The sequence below is a fragment of the Lissotriton vulgaris genome, chromosome 1_1 (genome assembly GCF_964263255.1).
Source record: "Lissotriton vulgaris chromosome 1_1, aLisVul1.2, whole genome shotgun sequence".
NCBI classification, from domain to species: domain Eukaryota; kingdom Metazoa; phylum Chordata; class Amphibia; order Caudata; family Salamandridae; genus Lissotriton; species Lissotriton vulgaris.
The window spans coordinates 235,444,729-235,464,536 of record NC_141685.1 but is presented as its reverse complement, the minus strand read 5'-3'; the positions used below and the strand labels follow the sequence as shown (position 1 = coordinate 235,464,536).

General features: G+C 39.8%; 21 non-coding genes across 21 annotated transcripts; all 21 read left to right on the top strand.

The window, feature by feature from the left end:
• The first annotated feature begins 230 nt into the window (after window positions 1-230).
• TRNAT-CGU (transfer RNA threonine (anticodon CGU)) lies at window positions 231-303 on the top strand. Its single transcript has one exon. It is a non-coding gene; the product is annotated as a tRNA-Thr (tRNA).
• A 330-nt stretch (window positions 304-633) lies between these two features.
• On the top strand, window positions 634-706 carry TRNAA-AGC (transfer RNA alanine (anticodon AGC)). The gene has a single exon. It is a non-coding gene; the product is annotated as a tRNA-Ala (tRNA).
• A 2,016-nt stretch (window positions 707-2,722) lies between these two features.
• On the top strand, window positions 2,723-2,795 carry TRNAA-AGC (transfer RNA alanine (anticodon AGC)). The gene has a single exon. It is a non-coding gene; the product is annotated as a tRNA-Ala (tRNA).
• A 977-nt stretch (window positions 2,796-3,772) lies between these two features.
• On the top strand, window positions 3,773-3,845 carry TRNAA-AGC (transfer RNA alanine (anticodon AGC)). The gene has a single exon. It is a non-coding gene; the product is annotated as a tRNA-Ala (tRNA).
• A 575-nt stretch (window positions 3,846-4,420) lies between these two features.
• On the top strand, window positions 4,421-4,493 carry TRNAT-CGU (transfer RNA threonine (anticodon CGU)). The gene has a single exon. It is a non-coding gene; the product is annotated as a tRNA-Thr (tRNA).
• A 330-nt stretch (window positions 4,494-4,823) lies between these two features.
• On the top strand, window positions 4,824-4,896 carry TRNAA-AGC (transfer RNA alanine (anticodon AGC)). The gene has a single exon. It is a non-coding gene; the product is annotated as a tRNA-Ala (tRNA).
• Window positions 4,897-5,862: 966 nt separating this feature from the next.
• TRNAA-AGC (transfer RNA alanine (anticodon AGC)) lies at window positions 5,863-5,935 on the top strand. The gene has a single exon. It is a non-coding gene; the product is annotated as a tRNA-Ala (tRNA).
• Window positions 5,936-6,510: 575 nt separating this feature from the next.
• Window positions 6,511-6,583, top strand: TRNAN-GUU (transfer RNA asparagine (anticodon GUU)). The gene has a single exon. It is a non-coding gene; the product is annotated as a tRNA-Asn (tRNA).
• A 330-nt stretch (window positions 6,584-6,913) lies between these two features.
• Window positions 6,914-6,986, top strand: TRNAA-AGC (transfer RNA alanine (anticodon AGC)). The gene has a single exon. It is a non-coding gene; the product is annotated as a tRNA-Ala (tRNA).
• Window positions 6,987-7,963: 977 nt separating this feature from the next.
• On the top strand, window positions 7,964-8,036 carry TRNAA-AGC (transfer RNA alanine (anticodon AGC)). The gene has a single exon. It is a non-coding gene; the product is annotated as a tRNA-Ala (tRNA).
• A 575-nt stretch (window positions 8,037-8,611) lies between these two features.
• On the top strand, window positions 8,612-8,684 carry TRNAT-CGU (transfer RNA threonine (anticodon CGU)). Its single transcript has one exon. It is a non-coding gene; the product is annotated as a tRNA-Thr (tRNA).
• A 330-nt stretch (window positions 8,685-9,014) lies between these two features.
• On the top strand, window positions 9,015-9,087 carry TRNAA-AGC (transfer RNA alanine (anticodon AGC)). Its single transcript has one exon. It is a non-coding gene; the product is annotated as a tRNA-Ala (tRNA).
• Window positions 9,088-11,103: 2,016 nt separating this feature from the next.
• On the top strand, window positions 11,104-11,176 carry TRNAA-AGC (transfer RNA alanine (anticodon AGC)). Its single transcript has one exon. It is a non-coding gene; the product is annotated as a tRNA-Ala (tRNA).
• Window positions 11,177-12,154: 978 nt separating this feature from the next.
• Window positions 12,155-12,227, top strand: TRNAA-AGC (transfer RNA alanine (anticodon AGC)). Its single transcript has one exon. It is a non-coding gene; the product is annotated as a tRNA-Ala (tRNA).
• Window positions 12,228-13,203: 976 nt separating this feature from the next.
• Window positions 13,204-13,276, top strand: TRNAA-AGC (transfer RNA alanine (anticodon AGC)). The gene has a single exon. It is a non-coding gene; the product is annotated as a tRNA-Ala (tRNA).
• Window positions 13,277-14,254: 978 nt separating this feature from the next.
• Window positions 14,255-14,327, top strand: TRNAA-AGC (transfer RNA alanine (anticodon AGC)). The gene has a single exon. It is a non-coding gene; the product is annotated as a tRNA-Ala (tRNA).
• A 976-nt stretch (window positions 14,328-15,303) lies between these two features.
• TRNAA-AGC (transfer RNA alanine (anticodon AGC)) lies at window positions 15,304-15,376 on the top strand. The gene has a single exon. It is a non-coding gene; the product is annotated as a tRNA-Ala (tRNA).
• Window positions 15,377-16,354: 978 nt separating this feature from the next.
• TRNAA-AGC (transfer RNA alanine (anticodon AGC)) lies at window positions 16,355-16,427 on the top strand. The gene has a single exon. It is a non-coding gene; the product is annotated as a tRNA-Ala (tRNA).
• Window positions 16,428-17,403: 976 nt separating this feature from the next.
• TRNAA-AGC (transfer RNA alanine (anticodon AGC)) lies at window positions 17,404-17,476 on the top strand. Its single transcript has one exon. It is a non-coding gene; the product is annotated as a tRNA-Ala (tRNA).
• Window positions 17,477-18,051: 575 nt separating this feature from the next.
• TRNAT-CGU (transfer RNA threonine (anticodon CGU)) lies at window positions 18,052-18,124 on the top strand. The gene has a single exon. It is a non-coding gene; the product is annotated as a tRNA-Thr (tRNA).
• Window positions 18,125-18,454: 330 nt separating this feature from the next.
• On the top strand, window positions 18,455-18,527 carry TRNAA-AGC (transfer RNA alanine (anticodon AGC)). Its single transcript has one exon. It is a non-coding gene; the product is annotated as a tRNA-Ala (tRNA).
• The last annotated feature ends 1,281 nt before the right edge of the window (window positions 18,528-19,808 follow it).

The following is a 19,808-nucleotide window of genomic DNA, read 5'->3' as shown; positions in this document are numbered from 1 at the left end:
AGGAGGGAGCCCGGCTAGCTCAGTCGGTAGAGCATGAGACTCTTAATCTCAGGGTCGTGGGTTCGAGCCCCACGTTGGGCGAAAACGAGTAATTTTTGCCTGAATATTGCATTGACTCTCATAATATGGAGATTAATCTTGCATTAGACCTGCAATAACTCCCAAAAATTGTCCAGGACTGGATTTCCTTCATAAAAAATGATTAGTCTGCATACCATCTTGAAGTGGGAGCCTGGCTAGCTCAGTCGGTAGAGCATGAGACTCGTAATCTCAGGGTCGTGGGTTTGAGCCCCACGTCGGGCGAAAATGAGAAATTTTTGCTGGACTCTCATATTCTGGTGATTATTCTTGCATTAGACATGCAATAACTATGAAAAATGGTATCTCCCTTGGTTTCTCATTGGTGGGAAATTTAACTTCAAGATTAGGTAGGGTATGAGTCTAGATGAACACACCACAATATCACTCATATTCGAGTAGTAAACAGGCCAACCTGAACTGTAAAACATCCCATAAGTGGAGGTAAGGCATAAGTTAGGAGTGAACTGAACACTGTTATGGGCAATTGGACTGCAAATAAAGTGTGGAACTCAGTAAGGTTACTTTTTTCATGTTATGCAGATTAAACACACAGGGGAATTAGCTCAAATGGTAGAGCGCTCGCTTAGCATGCGAGAGGTAGCGGGATCGATGCCCGCATTCTCCATTATAAAATTTGCATACATTTTATTTTTAACTTGTCATTGCCCATGGTCATTGCAGAGTAAGAACAGAAAAATCACAGATGGCTTTAAAATATGGTCTCATTATAACAACTAAAGTGGTTTAATAAAAAGGGTTCAGGTATTCTTTAGCATGTGAGAGGAATTTGAATTCTTATGCAATCTCAAAATGAAGTTCTCACAACTTCCGTTTTCATTTTCTCTTATTTTTTTTGACACTCTGTCCTCTGAAGGATGTATAAATCTGGCTTTCCTTGCAAAACAAGAGTAGAGGAATATCCAGGATTTGATTTTTTTCACAAAAAGGGATTGGTCTGCATACTGTCTTAAGGAGGGAGCCTGGCTAGCTCAGTCGGTAGAGCATGAGACTCTTAATCTCAGGGTCGTGGGTTCGAGCCCCACGTTGGGCGAAAACGAGTAATTTTTGCCTGAATATTGCATTGACTCTCATAATATGGAGATTAATCTTGCATTAGACCTGCAATAACTCCCAAAAATTGTCCAGGACTGGATTTCCTTCATAAAAATGATTAGTCTGCATACCATCTTGAAGTGGCAGCCCGGCTAGCTCAGTCGGTAGAGCATGAGACTTTTAATCTCAGGGTCGTGGGTTCGAGCTCCACGTTGGGCGAAAATGAGTAATTTTTGCTGGACTCTCATAATCTGGTGATTATTCTTGCATTAGACATGCAATAACTATCAAAAATGGTATCTCCCTTGGTTTCTCATTGGTGGGAAATTTAACTTCAAGATTAGGTAGGGTATGAGTCTAGATGAACACACCACAATATCACTCATATTCGAGTAGTAAACAGGCCAACCTGAACTGTAAAACATCCCATAAGTGGAGGTAAGGCATAAGTTAGGAGTGAACTGAACACTGTTATGGGCAATTGGACTGCAAATAAAGTGTGGAAGGCAGTGAGGTTACTTTTTTCATGTTATGCAAATTAAACACACAGGGGAATTAGCTCAAATGGTAGAGCGCTCGCTTAGCATGCGAGATGTAGCGGGATCGATGCCCGCATTCTCCATTATAAAATTTGCATACATTTTATTTTTAACTTGTCATTGCCCATGGTCATTGCAAAGTAAGAACAGAAAAATCACAGATGGCTTTCAAATATGGTCTCATTATAACAACTAAAGTGGTTTAATAAAAAGGGTTCAGGTATTCTTTAGCATGTGAGAGGAATTTGAATTCTTATGCAATCTCAAAATGAAGTTCTCACAACTTCCGTTTTCATTTTCTCTTATTTTTTTTGACACTCTGTCCTCTGAAGGATGTATAAATCTGGCTTTCCTTGCAAAACAAGAGTAGAGGAATATCCAGGATTTGATTTTTTTCACAAAAAGGGATTGGTCTGCATACTGTCTTAAGGAGGGAGCCGGGCTAGCTCAGTCGGTAGAGCATGAGACTCTTAATCTCAGGGTCGTGGGTTCGAGCCCCACGTTGGGCGAAAATGAGTAATTTTTGCTGGACTCTCATAATCTGGTGATTATTCTTGCATTAGACATGCAATAACTCCCAAAAATTGTCCAGGACTGGATTTCCTTCATAAAAAATGATTAGTCTGCATACCATCTTGAAGTGGCAGCCCGGCTAACTCAGTCGGTAGAGCATGAGACTTTTAATCTCAGGGTCGTGGGTTCGAGCTCCACGTTGGGCGAAAATGAGTAATTTTTGCTGGACTCTCATAATCTGGTGATTATTCTTGCATTAGACATGCAATAACTATCAAAAATGGTATCTCCCTTGGTTTCTCATTGGTGGGAAATTTAACTTCAAGATTAGGTAGGTTATGAGTCTAGATGAACACACCACAATATCACTCATATTCGAGTAGTAAACAGGCCAACCTGAACTGTAAAACATCCCATAAGTGGAGGTAAGGCATAAGTTAGGAGTGAACTGAACACTGTTATGGGCAATTGGACTTCAAATAAAGTGTGGAAGGCAGTGAGGTTACTTTTTTCATGTTATGCAGATTAAACACACAGGGGAATTAGCTCAAATGGTAGAGCGCTCGCTTAGCATGCGAGAGGTAGCGGGATCGATGCCCGCATTCTCCATTATAAAATTTGCATACATTTTATTTTTAACTTGTCATTGCCCATGGTCATTGCAGAGTAAGAACAGAAAAATCACAGATGGCTTTCAAATATGGTCTCATTATAACAACTAAAGTGGTTTAATCAAAAGGGATCAGATATTCTTTAGCATGTGAGAGGAATTTGAATTCTTATGCAATCTCAAAATGAAGTTCTCACAACTTCCATTTTCATTTTCTCTTATTTTTTTTGACACTCTGTCCTCTGAAGGATGTATAAATCTGGCTTTCCTTGCAAAACAAGAGTAGAGGAATATCCAGGATTTGATTTTTTTCACAAAAAGGGATTGGTCTGCATACTATCTTAAGGAGGGAGCCCGGCTAGCTCAGTCGGTAGAGCATGAGACTCTTAATCTCAGGGTCGTGGGTTCGAGCCCCACGTTGGGCGAAAACGAGTAATTTTTGCCTGAATATTGCATTGACTCTCATAATATGGAGATTAATCTTGCATTAGACCTGCAATAACTCCCAAAAATTGTCCAGGACTGGATTTCCTTCATAAAAATGATTAGTCTGCATACCATCTTGAAGTGGCAGCCCGGCTAGCTCAGTCGGTAGAGCATGAGACTTTTAATCTCAGGGTCGTGGGTTCAAGCTCCACGTTGGGCGAAAATGAGTAATTTTTGCTGGACTCTCATAATCTGGTGATTATTCTTGCATTAGACATGCAATAACTATCAAAAATGGTATCTCCCTTGGTTTCTCATTGGTGGGAAATTTAACTTCAAGATTAGGTAGGGTATGAGTCTAGATGAACACACCACAATATCACTCATATTCGAGTAGTAAACAGGCCAACCTGAACTGTAAAACATCCCATAAGTGGAGGTAAGGCATAAGTTAGGAGTGAACTGAACTCTGTTATGGGCAATTGGACTTCAAATAAAGTGTGGAAGGCAGTGAGGTTACTTTTTTCATGTTATGCAGATTAAACACACAGGGGAATTAGCTCAAATGGTAGAGCGCTCGCTTAGCATGCGAGAGGTAGCGGGATCGATACCCGCATTCTCCATTATAAAATTTGCATACATTTTATTTTTAACTTGTCATTGCCCATGGTCATTGCAGAGTAAGAACAGAAAAATCACAGATGGCTTTCAAATATGGTCTCATTATAACAACTAAAGTGGTTTAATCAAAAGGGTTCAGATATTCTTTAGCATGTGAGAGGAATTTGAATTCTTATGCAATCTCAAAATGAAGTTCTCACAACTTCCATTTTCATTTTCTCTTATTTTTTTTGACACTCTGTCCTCTGAAGGATGTATAAATCTGGCTTTCCTTGCAAAACAAGAGTAGAGGAATATCCAGGATTTTATTTTTTTCACAAAAAGGGATTGGTCTGCATACTGTCTTAAGGAGGGAGCCCGGCTAGCTCAGTCGGTAGAGCATGAGACTCTTAATCTCAGGGTCGTGGGTTCGAGCCCCACGTTGGGCGAAAACGAGTAATTTTTGCCTGAATATTGCATTGACTCTCATAATATGGAGATTAATCTTGCATTAGACCTGCAATAACTCCCAAAAATTGTCCAGGACTGGATTTCCTTAATAAAAAATGATTAGTCTGCATACCATCTTGAAGTGGGAGCCTGGCTAGCTCAGTCGGTAGAGCATGAGACTCGTAATCTCAGGGTCGTGGGTTTGAGCCCCACGTCGGGCGAAAATGAGAAATTTTTGCTGGACTCTCATATTCTGGTGATTATTCTTGCATTAGACATGCAATAACTATCAAAAATGGTATCTCCCTTGGTTTCTCATTGGTGGGAAATTTGACTTCAAGATTAGGTAGGGTCTGAGTCTAGATGAACACACCACAATATCACTCATATTCGAGTAGTAAACAGGCCAACCTGAACTGTAAAACATCCCATAAGTGGAGGTAAGGCATAAGTTAGGAGTGAACTGAACACTGTTATGGGCAATTGGACTGCAAATAAAGTGTGGAACTCAGTAAGGTTACTTTTTTCATGTTATGCAGATTAAACACACAGGGGAATTAGCTCAAATGGTAGAGCGCTCGCTTAGCATGCGAGAGGTAGCGGGATCGATGCCCGCATTCTCCATTATAAAATTTGCATACATTTTATTTTTAACTTGTCATTGCCCATGGTCATTGCAGAGTAAGAACAGAAAAATCACAGATGGCTTTAAAATATGGTCTCATTATAACAACTAAAGTGGTTTAATAAAAAGGGTTCAGGTATTCTTTAGCATGTGAGAGGAATTTGAATTCTTATGCAATCTCAAAATGAAGTTCTCACAACTTCCGTTTTCATTTTCTCTTATTTTTTTTGACACTCTGTCCTCTGAAGGATGTATAAATCTGGCTTTCCTTGCAAAACAAGAGTAGAGGAATATCCAGGATTTGATTTTTTTCACAAAAAGGGATTGGTCTGCATACTGTCTTAAGGAGGGAGCCCGGCTAGCTCAGTCGGTAGAGCATGAGACTCTTAATCTCAGGGTCGTGGGTTCGAGCCCCACGTTGGGCGAAAATGAGTAATTTTTGCTGGACTCTCATAATCTGGTGATTATTCTTGCATTAGACATGCAATAACTCCCAAAAATTGTCCAGGACTGGATTTCCTTCATAAAAAATGATTAGTCTGCATACCATCTTGAAGTGGCAGCCCGGCTAACTCAGTCGGTAGAGCATGAGACTTTTAATCTCAGGGTCGTGGGTTCGAGCTCCACGTTGGGCGAAAATGAGTAATTTTTGCTGGACTCTCATAATCTGGTGATTATTCTTGCATTAGACATGCAATAACTATCAAAAATGGTATCTCCCTTGGTTTCTCATTGGTGGGAAATTTAACTTCAAGATTAGGTAGGTTATGAGTCTAGATGAACACACCACAATATCACTCATATTCGAGTAGTAAACAGGCCAACCTGAACTGTAAAACATCCCATAAGTGGAGGTAAGGCATAAGTTAGGAGTGAACTGAACACTGTTATGGGCAATTGGACTTCAAATAAAGTGTGGAAGGCAGTGAGGTTACTTTTTTCATGTTATGCAGATTAAACACACAGGGGAATTAGCTCAAATGGTAGAGCGCTCGCTTAGCATGCGAGAGGTAGCGGGATCGATGCCCGCATTCTCCATTATAAAATTTGCATACATTTTATTTTTAACTTGTCATTGCCCATGGTCATTGCAGAGTAAGAACAGAAAAATCACAGATGGCTTTCAAATATGGTCTCATTATAACAACTAAAGTGGTTTAATCAAAAGGGATCAGATATTCTTTAGCATGTGAGAGGAATTTGAATTCTTATGCAATCTCAAAATGAAGTTCTCACAACTTCCATTTTCATTTTCTCTTATTTTTTTTGACACTCTGTCCTCTGAAGGATGTATAAATCTGGCTTTCCTTGCAAAATAAGAGTAGAGGAATATCCAGGATTTGATTTTTTTCACAAAAAGGGATTGGTCTGCATACTATCTTAAGGAGGGAGCCCGGCTAGCTCAGTCGGTAGAGCATGAGACTCTTAATCTCAGGGTCGTGGGTTCGAGCCCCACGTTGGGCGAAAACGAGTAATTTTTGCCTGAATATTGCATTGACTCTCATAATATGGAGATTAAGCTTGCATTAGACCTGCAATAACTCCCAAAAATTGTCCAGGAATGGATTTCCTTCATAAAAAATGATTAGTCTGCATACCATCTTGAAGTGGGAGCCTGGCTAGCTCAGTCGGTAGAGCATGAGACTGTTAATCTCAGGGTCGTGGGTTCGATCCCCACTTCGGGCGAAAATGAGTAATTTTTGCTGGACTCTCATAATCTGGTGATTATTCTTGCATTAGACATGCAATAACTATCAAAAATGGTATCTCCCTTGGTTTCTCATTGGTGGGAAATTTAACTTCAAGATTAGGTAGGGTATGAGTCTAGATGAACACACCACAATATCACTCATATTCGAGTAGTAAACAGGCCAACCTGAACTGTAAAACATCCCATAAGTGGAGGTAAGGCATAAGTTAGGAGTGAACTGAACACTGTTATGGGCAATTGGACTGCAAATAAAGTGTGGAAGGCAGTGAGGTTACTTTTTTCATGTTATGCAGATTAAACACACAGGGGAATTAGCTCAAATGGTAGAGCGCTCGCTTAGCAAGCGAGAGGTAGCGGGATCGATGCCCGCATTCTCCATTATAAAATTTGCATACATTTTATTTTTAACTTGTCATTGCCCATGGTCATTGCAGAGTAAGAACAGAAAAATCACAGATGGCTTTAAAATATGGTCTCATTATAACAACTAAAGTGGTTTAATAAAAAGGGTTCAGGTATTCTTTAGCATGTGAGAGGAATTTGAATTCTTATGCAATCTCAAAATGAAGTTCTCACAACTTCCGTTTTCATTTTCTCTTATTTTTTTTGACACTCTGTCCTCTGAAGGATGTATAAATCTGGCTTTCCTTGCAAAACAAGAGTAGAGGAATATCCAGGATTTGATTTTTTTCACAAAAAGGGATTGGTCTGCATACTGTCTTAAGGAGGGAGCCCGGCTAGCTCAGTCGGTAGAGCATGAGACTCTTAATCTCAGGGTCGTGGGTTCGAGCCTCACGTTGGGCGAAAACGAGTAATTTTTGCCTGAATATTGCATTGACTCTCATAATATGGAGATTAATCTTGCATTAGACCTGCAATAACTCCCCAAAATTGTCCAGGACTGGATTTCCTTCATAAAAATGATTAGTCTGCATACCATCTTGAAGTGGCAGCCCGGCTAGCTCAGTCGGTAGAGCATGAGACTTTTAATCTCAGGGTCGTGGGTTCGAGCTCCACGTTGGGCGAAAATGAGTAATTTTTGCTGGACTCTCATAATCTGGTGATTATTCTTGCATTAGACATGCAATAACTATCAAAAATGGTATCTCCCTTGGTTTCTCATTGGTGGGAAATTTAACTTCAAGATTAGGTAGGGTATGAGTCTAGATGAACACACCACAATATCACTCATATTCGAGTAGTAAACAGGCCAACCTGAACTGTAAAACATCCCATAAGTGGAGGTAAGGCATAAGTTAGGAGTGAACTGAACTCTGTTATGGGCAATTGGACTTCAAATAAAGTGTGGAAGGCAGTGAGGTTACTTTTTTCATGTTATGCAGATTAAACACACAGGGGAATTAGCTCAAATGGTAGAGCGCTCGCTTAGCATGCGAGAGGTAGCGGGATCGATGCCCGCATTCTCCATTATAAAATTTGCATACATTTTATTTTTAACTTGTCATTGCCCATGGTCATTGCAGAGTAAGAACAGAAAAATCACAGATGGCTTTCAAATATGGTCTCATTATAACAACTAAAGTGGTTTAATCAAAAGGGTTCAGATATTCTTTAGCATGTGAGAGGAATTTGAATTCTTATGCAATCTCAAAATGAAGTTCTCACAACTTCCATTTTCATTTTCTCTTATTTTTTTTGACACTCTGTCCTCTGAAGGATGTATAAATCTGGCTTTCCTTGCAAAACAAGAGTAGAGGAATATCCAGGATTTGATTTTTTTCACAAAAAGGGATTGGTCTGCATACTGTCTTAAGGAGGGAGCCCGGCTAGCTCAGTCGGTAGAGCATGAGACTCTTAATCTCAGGGTCGTGGGTTCGAGCCCCACGTTGGGTGAAAACGAGTAATTTTTGCCTGAATATTGCATTGACTCTCATAATATGGAGATTAATCTTGCATTAGACCTGCAATAACTCCCAAAAATTGTCCAGGAATGGATTTCCTTCATAAAAAATGATTAGTCTGCATACCATCTTGAAGTGGGAGCCTGGCTAGCTCAGTCGGTAGAGCATGAGACTCGTAATCTCAGGGTCGTGGGTTCGAGCCCCACGTCGGGCGAAAATGAGAAATTTTTGCTGGACTCTCATATTCTGGTGATTATTCTTGCATTAGATATGCAATAACTATCAAAAATGGTATCTCCCTTGGTTTCTCATTGGTGGGAAATTTAACTTCAAGATTAGGTAGGGTATGAGTCTAGATGAACACACCACAATACCACTCATATTCGAGTAGTAAACAGGCCAACCTGAACTGTAAAACATCCCATAAGTGGAGGTAAGGCATAAGTTAGGAGTGAACTGAACACTGTTATGGGCAATTGGACTGCAAATAAAGTGTGGAAGGCAGTGAGGTTACTTTTTTCATGTTATGCAGATTAAACACACAGGGGAATTAGCTCAAATGGTAGAGCGCTCGCTTAGCATGCGAGAGGTAGCGGGATCGATGCCCGCATTCTCCATTATAAAATTTGCATACATTTTATTTTTAACTTGTCATTGCCCATGGTCATTGCAGAGTAAGAACAGAAAAATCACAGATGGCTTTAAAATATGGTCTCATTATAACAACTAAAGTGGTTTAATAAAAAGGGTTCAGGTATTCTTTAGCATGTGAGAGGAATTTGAATTCTTATGCAATCTCAAAATGAAGTTCTCACAACTTCCGTTTTCATTTTCTCTTATTTTTTTTGACACTCTGTCCTCTGAAGGATGTATAAATCTGGCTTTCCTTGCAAAACAAGAGTAGAGGAATATCCAGGATTTGATTTTTTTCACAAAAAGGGATTGGTCTGCATACTGTCTTAAGGAGGGAGCCCGGCTAGCTCAGTCGGTAGAGCATGAGACTCTTAATCTCAGGGTCGTGGGTTCGAGCCCCACGTTGGGCGAAAACGAGTAATTTTTGCCTGAATATTGCATTGACTCTCATAATATGGAGATTAATCTTGCATTAGACCTGCAATAACTCCCAAAAATTGTCCAGGACTGGATTTCCTTCATAAAAATGATTAGTCTGCATACCATCTTGAAGTGGCAGCCCGGCTAGCTCAGTCGGTAGAGCATGAGACTTTTAATCTCAGGGTCGTGGGTTCGAGCTCCACGTTGGGCGAAAATGAGTAATTTTTGCTGGACTCTCATAATCTGGTGATTATTCTTGCATTAGACATGCAATAACTATCAAAAATGGTATCTCCCTTGGTTTCTCATTGGTGGGAAATTTAACTTCAAGATTAGGTAGGGTATGAGTCTAGATGAACACACCACAATATCACTCATATTCGAGTAGTAAACAGGCCAACCTGAACTGTAAAACATCCCATAAGTGGAGGTAAGGCATAAGTTAGGAGTGAACTGAACACTGTTATGGGCAATTGGACTGCAAATAAAGTGTGGAAGGCAGTGAGGTTACTTTTTTCATGTTATGCAAATTAAACACACAGGGGAATTAGCTCAAATGGTAGAGCGCTCGCTTAGCATGCGAGATGTAGCGGGATCGATGCCCGCATTCTCCATTATAAAATTTGCATACATTTTATTTTTAACTTGTCATTGCCCATGGTCATTGCAAAGTAAGAACAGAAAAATCACAGATGGCTTTCAAATATGGTCTCATTATAACAACTAAAGTGGTTTAATAAAAAGGGTTCAGGTATTCTTTAGCATGTGAGAGGAATTTGAATTCTTATGCAATCTCAAAATGAAGTTCTCACAACTTCCGTTTTCATTTTCTCTTATTTTTTTTGACACTCTGTCCGCTGAAGGATGTATAAATCTGGCTTTCCTTGCAAAACAAGAGTAGAGGAATATCCAGGATTTGATTTTTTTCACAAAAAGGGATTGGTCTGCATACTGTCTTAAGGAGGGAGCCGGGCTAGCTCAGTCGGTAGAGCATGAGACTCTTAATCTCAGGGTCGTGGGTTCGAGCCCCACGTTGGGCGAAAATGAGTAATTTTTGCTGGACTCTCATAATCTGGTGATTATTCTTGCATTAGACATGCAATAACTCCCAAAAATTGTCCAGGACTGGATTTCCTTCATAAAAAATGATTAGTCTGCATACCATCTTGAAGTGGCAGCCCGGCTAACTCAGTCGGTAGAGCATGAGACTTTTAATCTCAGGGTCGTGGGTTCGAGCTCCACGTTGGGCGAAAATGAGTAATTTTTGCTGGACTCTCATAATCTGGTGATTATTCTTGCATTAGACATGCAATAACTATCAAAAATGGTATCTCCCTTGGTTTCTCATTGGTGGGAAATTTAACTTCAAGATTAGGTAGGTTATGAGTCTAGATGAACACACCACAATATCACTCATATTCGAGTAGTAAACAGGCCAACCTGAACTGTAAAACATCCCATAAGTGGAGGTAAGGCATAAGTTAGGAGTGAACTGAACACTGTTATGGGCAATTGGACTTCAAATAAAGTGTGGAAGGCAGTGAGGTTACTTTTTTCATGTTATGCAGATTAAACACACAGGGGAATTAGCTCAAATGGTAGAGCGCTCGCTTAGCATGCGAGAGGTAGCGGGATCGATGCCCGCATTCTCCATTATAAAATTTGCATACATTTTATTTTTAACTTGTCATTGCCCATGGTCATTGCAGAGTAAGAACAGAAAAATCACAGATGGCTTTCAAATATGGTCTCATTATAACAACTAAAGTGGTTTAATCAAAAGGGATCAGATATTCTTTAGCATGTGAGAGGAATTTGAATTCTTATGCAATCTCAAAATGAAGTTCTCACAACTTCCATTTTCATTTTCTCTTATTTTTTTTGACACTCTGTCCTCTGAAGGATGTATAAATCTGGCTTTCCTTGCAAAACAAGAGTAGAGGAATATCCAGGATTTGATTTTTTTCACAAAAAGGGATTGGTCTGCATACTATCTTAAGGAGGGAGCCCGGCTAGCTCAGTCGGTAGAGCATGAGACTCTTAATCTCAGGGTCGTGGGTTCGAGCCCCACGTTGGGCGAAAACGAGTAATTTTTGCCTGAATATTGCATTGACTCTCATAATATGGAGATTAATCTTGCATTAGACCTGCAATAACTCCCAAAAATTGTCCAGGAATGGATTTCCTTCATAAAAAATGATTAGTCTGCATACCATCTTGAAGTGGGAGCCTGGCTAGCTCAGTCGGTAGAGCATGAGACTCTTAATCTCAGGGTCGTGGGTTCGATCCCCACTTCGGGCGAAAATGAGTAATTTTTGCTGGACTCTCATAATCTGGTGATTATTCTTGCATTAGACATGCAATAACTATCAAAAATGGTATCTCCCTTGGTTTCTCATTGGTGGGAAATTTAACTTCAAGATTAGGTAGGGTATGAGTCTAGATGAACACACCACAATATCACTCATATTCGAGTAGTAAACAGGCCAACCTGAACTGTAAAACATCCCATAAGTGGAGGTAAGGCATAAGTTAGGAGTGAACTGAACACTGTTATGGGCAATTGGACTGCAAATAAAGTGTGGAAGGCAGTGAGGTCACTTTTTTCATGTTATGCAGATTAAACACACAGGGGAATTAGCTCAAATGGTAGAGCGCTCGCTTAGCATGCGAGAGGTAGCGGGATCGATGCCCGCATTCTCCATTATAAAATTTGCATACATTTTATTTTTAACTTGTCATTGCCAAGGTCATTGCAGAGTAAGAACAGAAAAATCACAGATGGCTTTCAAATATGGTCTCATTATAACAACTAAAGTGGTTTAATAAAAAGGGTTCAGGTATTCTTTAGCATGTGAGAGGAATTTGAATTCTTATGCAATCTCAAAATGAAGTTCTCACAACTTCCATTTTCATTTTCTCTTATTTTTTTTGACACTCTGTCCTCTGAAGGATGTATAAATCTGGCTTTCCTTGCAAAACAAGAGTAGAGGAATATCCAGGATTTGATTTTTTTCACAAAAAGGGATTGGTCTGCATACTGTCTTAAGGAGGGAGCCCGGCTAGCTCAGTCGGTAGAGCATGAGACTCTTAATCTCAGGGTCGTGGGTTCGAGCCCCACGTTGGGCGAAAACGAGTAATTTTTGCCTGAATATTGCATTGACTCTCATAATATGGAGATTAATCTTGCATTAGACCTGCAATAACTCCCAAAAATTGTCCAGGACTGGATTTCCTTCATAAAAATGATTAGTCTGCATACCATCTTGAAGTGGCAGCCCGGCTAGCTCAGTCGGTAGAGCATGAGACTTTTAATCTCAGGGTCGTGGGTTCAAGCTCCACGTTGGGCGAAAATGAGTAATTTTTGCTGGACTCTCATAATCTGGTGATTATTCTTGCATTAGACATGCAATAACTATCAAAAATGGTATCTCCCTTGGTTTCTCATTGGTGGGAAATTTAACTTCAAGATTAGGTAGGGTATGAGTCTAGATGAACACACCACAATATCACTCATATTCGAGTAGTAAACAGGCCAACCTGAACTGTAAAACATCCCATAAGTGGAGGTAAGGCATAAGTTAGGAGTGAACTGAACACTGTTATGGGCAATTGGACTTCAAATAAAGTGTGGAAGGCAGTGAGGTTACTTTTTTCATGTTATGCAGATTAAACACACAGGGGAATTAGCTCAAATGGTAGAGCGCTCGCTTAGCATGCGAGAGGTAGCGGGATCGATGCCCGCATTCTCCATTATAAAATTTGCATACATTTTATTTTTAACTTGTCATTGCCCATGGTCATTGCAGAGTAAGAACAGAAAAATCACAGATGGCTTTCAAATATGGTCTCATTATAACAACTAAAGTGGTTTAATCAAAAGGGATCAGATATTCTTTAGCATGTGAGAGGAATTTGAATTCTTATGCAATCTCAAAATGAAGTTCTCACAACTTCCATTTTCATTTTCTCTTATTTTTTTTGACACTCTGTCCTCTGAAGGATGTATAAATCTGGCTTTCCTTGCAAAACAAGAGTAGAGGAATATCCAGGATTTGATTTTTTTCACAAAAAGGGATTGGTCTGCATACTATCTTAAGGAGGGAGCCCGGCTAGCTCAGTCGGTAGAGCATGAGACTCTTAAACTCAGGGTCGTGGGTTCGAGCCCCACGTTGGGCGAAAACGAGTAATTTTTGCCTGAATATTGCATTGACTCTCATAATATGGAGATTAATCTTGCATTAGACCTGCAATAACTCCCAAAAATTGTCCAGGAATGGATTTCCTTCATAAAAAATGATTAGTCTGCATACCATCTTGAAGTGGGAGCCTGGCTAGCTCAGTCGGTAGAGCATGAGACTCTTAATCTCAGGGTCGTGGGTTCGATCCCCACTTTGGGCGAAAATGAGTAATTTTTGCTGGACTCTCATAATCTGGTGATTATTCTTGCATTAGACATGCAATAACTATCAAAAATGGTATCTCCCTTGGTTTCTCATTGGTGGGAAATTTAACTTCAAGATTAGGTAGGGTATGAGTCTAGATGAACACACCACAATATCACTCATATTCGAGTAGTAAACAGGCCAACCTGAACTGTAAAACATCCCATAAGTGGAGGTAAGGCATAAGTTAGGAGTGAACTGAACACTGTTATGGGCAATTGGACTGCAAATAAAGTGTGGAAGGCAGTGAGGTTACTTTTTTCATGTTATGCAGATTAAACACACAGGGGAATTAGCTCAAATGGTAGAGCGCTCGCTTAGCATGCGAGAGGTAGCGGGATCGATGCCCGCATTCTCCATTATAAAATTTGCATACATTTTATTTTTAACTTGTCATTGCCAAGGTCATTGCAGAGTAAGAACAGAAAAATCACAGATGGCTTTCAAATATGGTCTCATTATAACAACTAAAGTGGTTTAATAAAAAGGGTTCAGGTATTCTTTAGCATGTGAGAGGAATTTGAATTCTTATGCAATCTCAAAATGAAGTTCTCACAACTTCCATTTTCATTTTCTCTTATTTTTTTTGACACTCTGTCCTCTGAAGGATGTATAAATCTGGCTTTCCTTGCAAAACAAGAGTAGAGGAATATCCAGGATTTGATTTTTTTCACAAAAAGGGATTGGTCTGCATACTGTCTTAAGGAGGGAGCCCGGCTAGCTCAGTCGGTAGAGCATGAGACTCTTAATCTCAGGGTCGTGGGTTCGAGCCCCACGTTGGGCGAAAACGAGTAATTTTTGCCTGAATATTGCATTGACTCTCATAATATGGAGATTAATCTTGCATTAGACCTGCAATAACTCCCAAAAATTGTCCAGGACTGGATTTCCTTCATAAAAATGATTAGTCTGCATACCATCTTGAAGTGGCAGCCCGGCTAGCTCAGTCGGTAGAGCATGAGACTTTTAATCTCAGGGTCGTGGGTTCAAGCTCCACGTTGGGCGAAAATGAGTAATTTTTGCTGGACTCTCATAATCTGGTGATTATTCTTGCATTAGACATGCAATAACTATCAAAAATGGTATCTCCCTTGGTTTCTCGTTGGTGGGAAATTTAACTTCAAGATTAGGTAGGGTATGAGTCTAGATGAACACACCACAATATCACTCATATTCGAGTAGTAAACAGGCCAACCTGAACTGTAAAACATCCCATAAGTGGAGGTAAGGCATAAGTTAGGAGTGAACTGAACACTGTTATGGGCAATTGGACTTCAAATAAAGTGTGGAAGGCAGTGAGGTTACTTTTTTCATGTTATGCAGATTAAACACACAGGGGAATTAGCTCAAATGGTAGAGCGCTCGCTTAGCATGCGAGAGGTAGCGGGATCGATGCCCGCATTCTCCATTATAAAATTTGCATACATTTTATTTTTAACTTGTCATTGCCCATGGTCATTGCAGAGTAAGAACAGAAAAATCACAGATGGCTTTCAAATATGGTCTCATTATAACAACTAAAGTGGTTTAATCAAAAGGGATCAGATATTCTTTAGCATGTGAGAGGAATTTGAATTCTTATGCAATCTCAAAATGAAGTTCTCACAACTTCCATTTTCATTTTCTCTTATTTTTTTTGACACTCTGTCCTCTGAAGGATGTATAAATCTGGCTTTCCTTGCAAAACAAGAGTAGAGGAATATCCAGGATTTGATTTTTTTCACAAAAAGGGATTGGTCTGCATACTATCTTAAGGAGGGAGCCCGGCTAGCTCAGTCGGTAGAGCATGAGACTCTTAATCTCAGGGTCGTGGGTTCGAGCCCCACGTTGGGCGAAAACGAGTAATTTTTGCCTGAATATTGCATTGACTCTCATAATATGGAGATTAATCTTGCATTAGACCTGCAATAACTCCCAAAAATTGTCCAGGAATGGATTTCCTTCATAAAAAATGATTAGTCTGCATACCATCTTGAAGTGGGAGCCTGGCTAGCTCAGTCGGTAGAGCATGAGACTCTTAATCTCAGGGTCGTGGGTTCGATCCCCACTTCGGGCGAAAATGAGTAATTTTTGCTGGACTCTCATAATCTGGTGATTATTCTTGCATTAGACATGCAATAACTATCAAAAATGGTATCTCCCTTGGTTTCTCATTGGTGGGAAATTTAACTTCAAGATTAGGTAGGGTATGAGTCTAGATGAACACACCACAATATCACTCATATTCGAGTAGTAAACAGGCCAACCTGAACTGTAAAACATCCCATAAGTGGAGGTAAGGCATACGTTAGGAGTGAACTGAACACTGTTATGGGCAATTGGACTGCAAATAAAGTGTGGAAGGCAGTGAGGTTACTTTTTTCATGTTATGCAGATTAAACACACAGGGGAATTAGCTCAAATGGTAGAGCGCTCGCTTAGCATGCGAGAGGTAGCGGGATCGATGCCCGCATTCTCCATTATAAAATTTGCATACATTTTATTTTTAACTTGTCATTGCCAAGGTCATTGCAGAGTAAGAACAGAAAAATCACAGATGGCTTTCAAATATGGTCTCATTATAACAACTAAAGTGGTTTAATAAAAAGGGTTCAGGTATTCTTTAGCATGTGAGAGGAATTTGAATTCTTATGCAATCTCAAAATGAAGTTCTCACAACTTCCATTTTCATTTTCTCTTATTTTTTTTGACACTCTGTCCTCTGAAGGATGTATAAATCTGGCTTTCCTTGCAAAACAAGAGTAGAGGAATATCCAGGATTTGATTTTTTTCACAAAAAGGGATTGGTCTGCATACTGTCTTAAGGAGGGAGCCCGGCTAGCTCAGTCGGTAGAGCATGAGACTCTTAATCTCAGGGTCGTGGGTTCGAGCCCCACGTTGGGCGAAAACGAGTAATTTTTGCCTGAATATTGCATTGACTCTCATAATATGGAGATTAATCTTGCATTAGACCTGCAATAACTCCCAAAAATTGTCCAGGACTGGATTTCCTTCATAAAAATGATTAGTCTGCATACCATCTTGAAGTGGCAGCCCGGCTAGCTCAGTCGGTAGAGCATGAGACTTTTAATCTCAGGGTCGTGGGTTCAAGCTCCACGTTGGGCGAAAATGAGTAATTTTTGCTGGACTCTCATAATCTGGTGATTATTCTTGCATTAGACATGCAATAACTATCAAAAATGGTATCTCCCTTGGTTTCTCGTTGGTGGGAAATTTAACTTCAAGATTAGGTAGGGTATGAGTCTAGATGAACACACCACAATATCACTCATATTCGAGTAGTAAACAGGCCAACCTGAACTGTAAAACATCCCATAAGTGGAGGTAAGGCATAAGTTAGGAGTGAACTGAACTCTGTTATGGGCAATTGGACTTCAAATAAAGTGTGGAAGGCAGTGAGGTTACTTTTTTCATGTTATGCAGATTAAACACACAGGGGAATTAGCTCAAATGGTAGAGCGCTCGCTTAGCATGCGAGAGGTAGCGGGATCGATACCCGCATTCTCCATTATAAAATTTGCATACATTTTATTTTTAACTTGTCATTGCCCATGGTCATTGCAGAGTAAGAACAGAAAAATCACAGATGGCTTTCAAATATGGTCTCATTATAACAACTAAAGTGGTTTAATCAAAAGGGTTCAGATATTCTTTAGCATGTGAGAGGAATTTGAATTCTTATGCAATCTCAAAATGAAGTTCTCACAACTTCCATTTTCATTTTCTCTTATTTTTTTTGACACTCTGTCCTCTGAAGGATGTATAAATCTGGCTTTCCTTGCAAAACAAGAGTAGAGGAATATCCAGGATTTGATTTTTTTCACAAAAAGGGATTGGTCTGCATACTGTCTTAAGGAGGGAGCCCGGCTAGCTCAGTCGGTAGAGCATGAGACTCTTAATCTCAGGGTCGTGGGTTCGAGCCCCACGTTGGGAGAAAACGAGTAATTTTTGCCTGAATATTGCATTGACTCTCATAATATGGAGATTAATCTTGCATTAGACCTGCAATAACTCCCAAAAATTGTCCAGGACTGGATTTCCTTCATAAAAAATGATTAGTCTGCATACCATCTTGAAGTGGGAGCCTGGCTAGCTCAGTCGGTAGAGCATGAGACTCGTAATCTCAGGGTCGTGGGTTTGAGCCCCATGTCGGGCGAAAATGAGAAATTTTTGCTGGACTCTCATATTCTGGTGATTATTCTTGCATTAGACATGCAATAACTATCAAAAATGGTATCTCCCTTGGTTTCTCATTGGTGGGAAATTTAACTTCAAGATTAGGTAGGGTATGAGTCTAGATGAACACACCACAATATCACTCATATTCGAGTAGTAAACAGGCCAACCTGAACTGTAAAACATCCCATAAGTGGAGGTAAGGCATAAGTTAGGAGTGAACTGAACACTGTTATGGGCAATTGGACTGCAAATAAAGTGTGGAACTCAGTAAGGTTACTTTTTTCATGTTATGCAGATTAAACACACAGGGGAATTAGCTCAAATGGTAGAGCGCTCGCTTAGCATGCGAGAGGTAGCGGGATCGATGCCCGCATTCTCCATTATAAAATTTGCATACATTTTATTTTTAACTTGTCATTGCCCATGGTCATTGCAGAGTAAGAACAGAAAAATCACAGATGGCTTTAAAATATGGTCTCATTATAACAACTAAAGTGGTTTAATAAAAAGGGTTCAGGTATTCTTTAGCATGTGAGAGGAATTTGAATTCTTATGCAATCTCAAAATGAAGTTCTCACAACTTCCGTTTTCATTTTCTCTTATTTTTTTTGACACTCTGTCCTCTGAAGGATGTATAAATCTGGCTTTCCTTGCAAAACAAGAGTAGAGGAATATCCAGGATTTGATTTTTTTCACAAAAAGGGATTGGTCTGCATACTTTCTTAAGGAGGGAGCCCGGCTAGCTCAGTCGGTAGAGCATGAGACTCTTAATCTCAGGGTCGTGGGTTCGAGCCCCACGTTGGGCGAAAACGAGTAATTTTTGCCTGAATATTGCATTGACTCTCATAATATGGAGATTAATCTTGCATTAGACCTGCAATAACTCCCAAAAATTGTCCAGGACTGGATTTCCTTCATAAAAATGATTAGTCTGCATACCATCTTGAAGTGGCAGCCCGGCTAGCTCAGTCGGTAGAGCATGAGACTTTTAATCTCAGGGTCGTGGGTTCGAGCTCCACGTTGGGCGAAAATGAGTAATTTTTGCTGGACTCTCATAATCTGGTGATTATTCTTGCATTAGACATGCAATAACTATCAAAAATGGTATCTCCCTTGGTTTCTCATTGGTGGGAAATTTAACTTCAAGATTAGGTAGGGTATGAGTCTAGATGAACACACCACAATATCACTCATATTCGAGTAGTAAACAGGCCAACCTGAACTGTAAAACATCCCATAAGTGGAGGTAAGGCATAAGTTAGGAGTGAACTGAACACTGTTATGGGCAATTGGACTGCAAATAAAGTGTGGAAGGCAGTGAGGTTACTTTTTTCATGTTATGCAAATTAAACACACAGGGGAATTAGCTCAAATGGTAGAGCGCTCGCTTAGCATGCGAGATGTAGCGGGATCGATGCCCGCATTCTCCATTATAAAATTTGCATACATTTTATTTTTAACTTGTCATTGCCCATGGTCATTGCAAAGTAAGAACAGAAAAATCACAGATGGCTTTCAAATATGGTCTCATTATAACAACTAAAGTGGTTTAATAAAAAGGGTTCAGGTATTCTTTAGCATGTGAGAGGAATTTGAATTCTTATGCAATCTCAAAATGAAGTTCTCACAACTTCCGTTTTCATTTTCTCTTATTTTTTTTG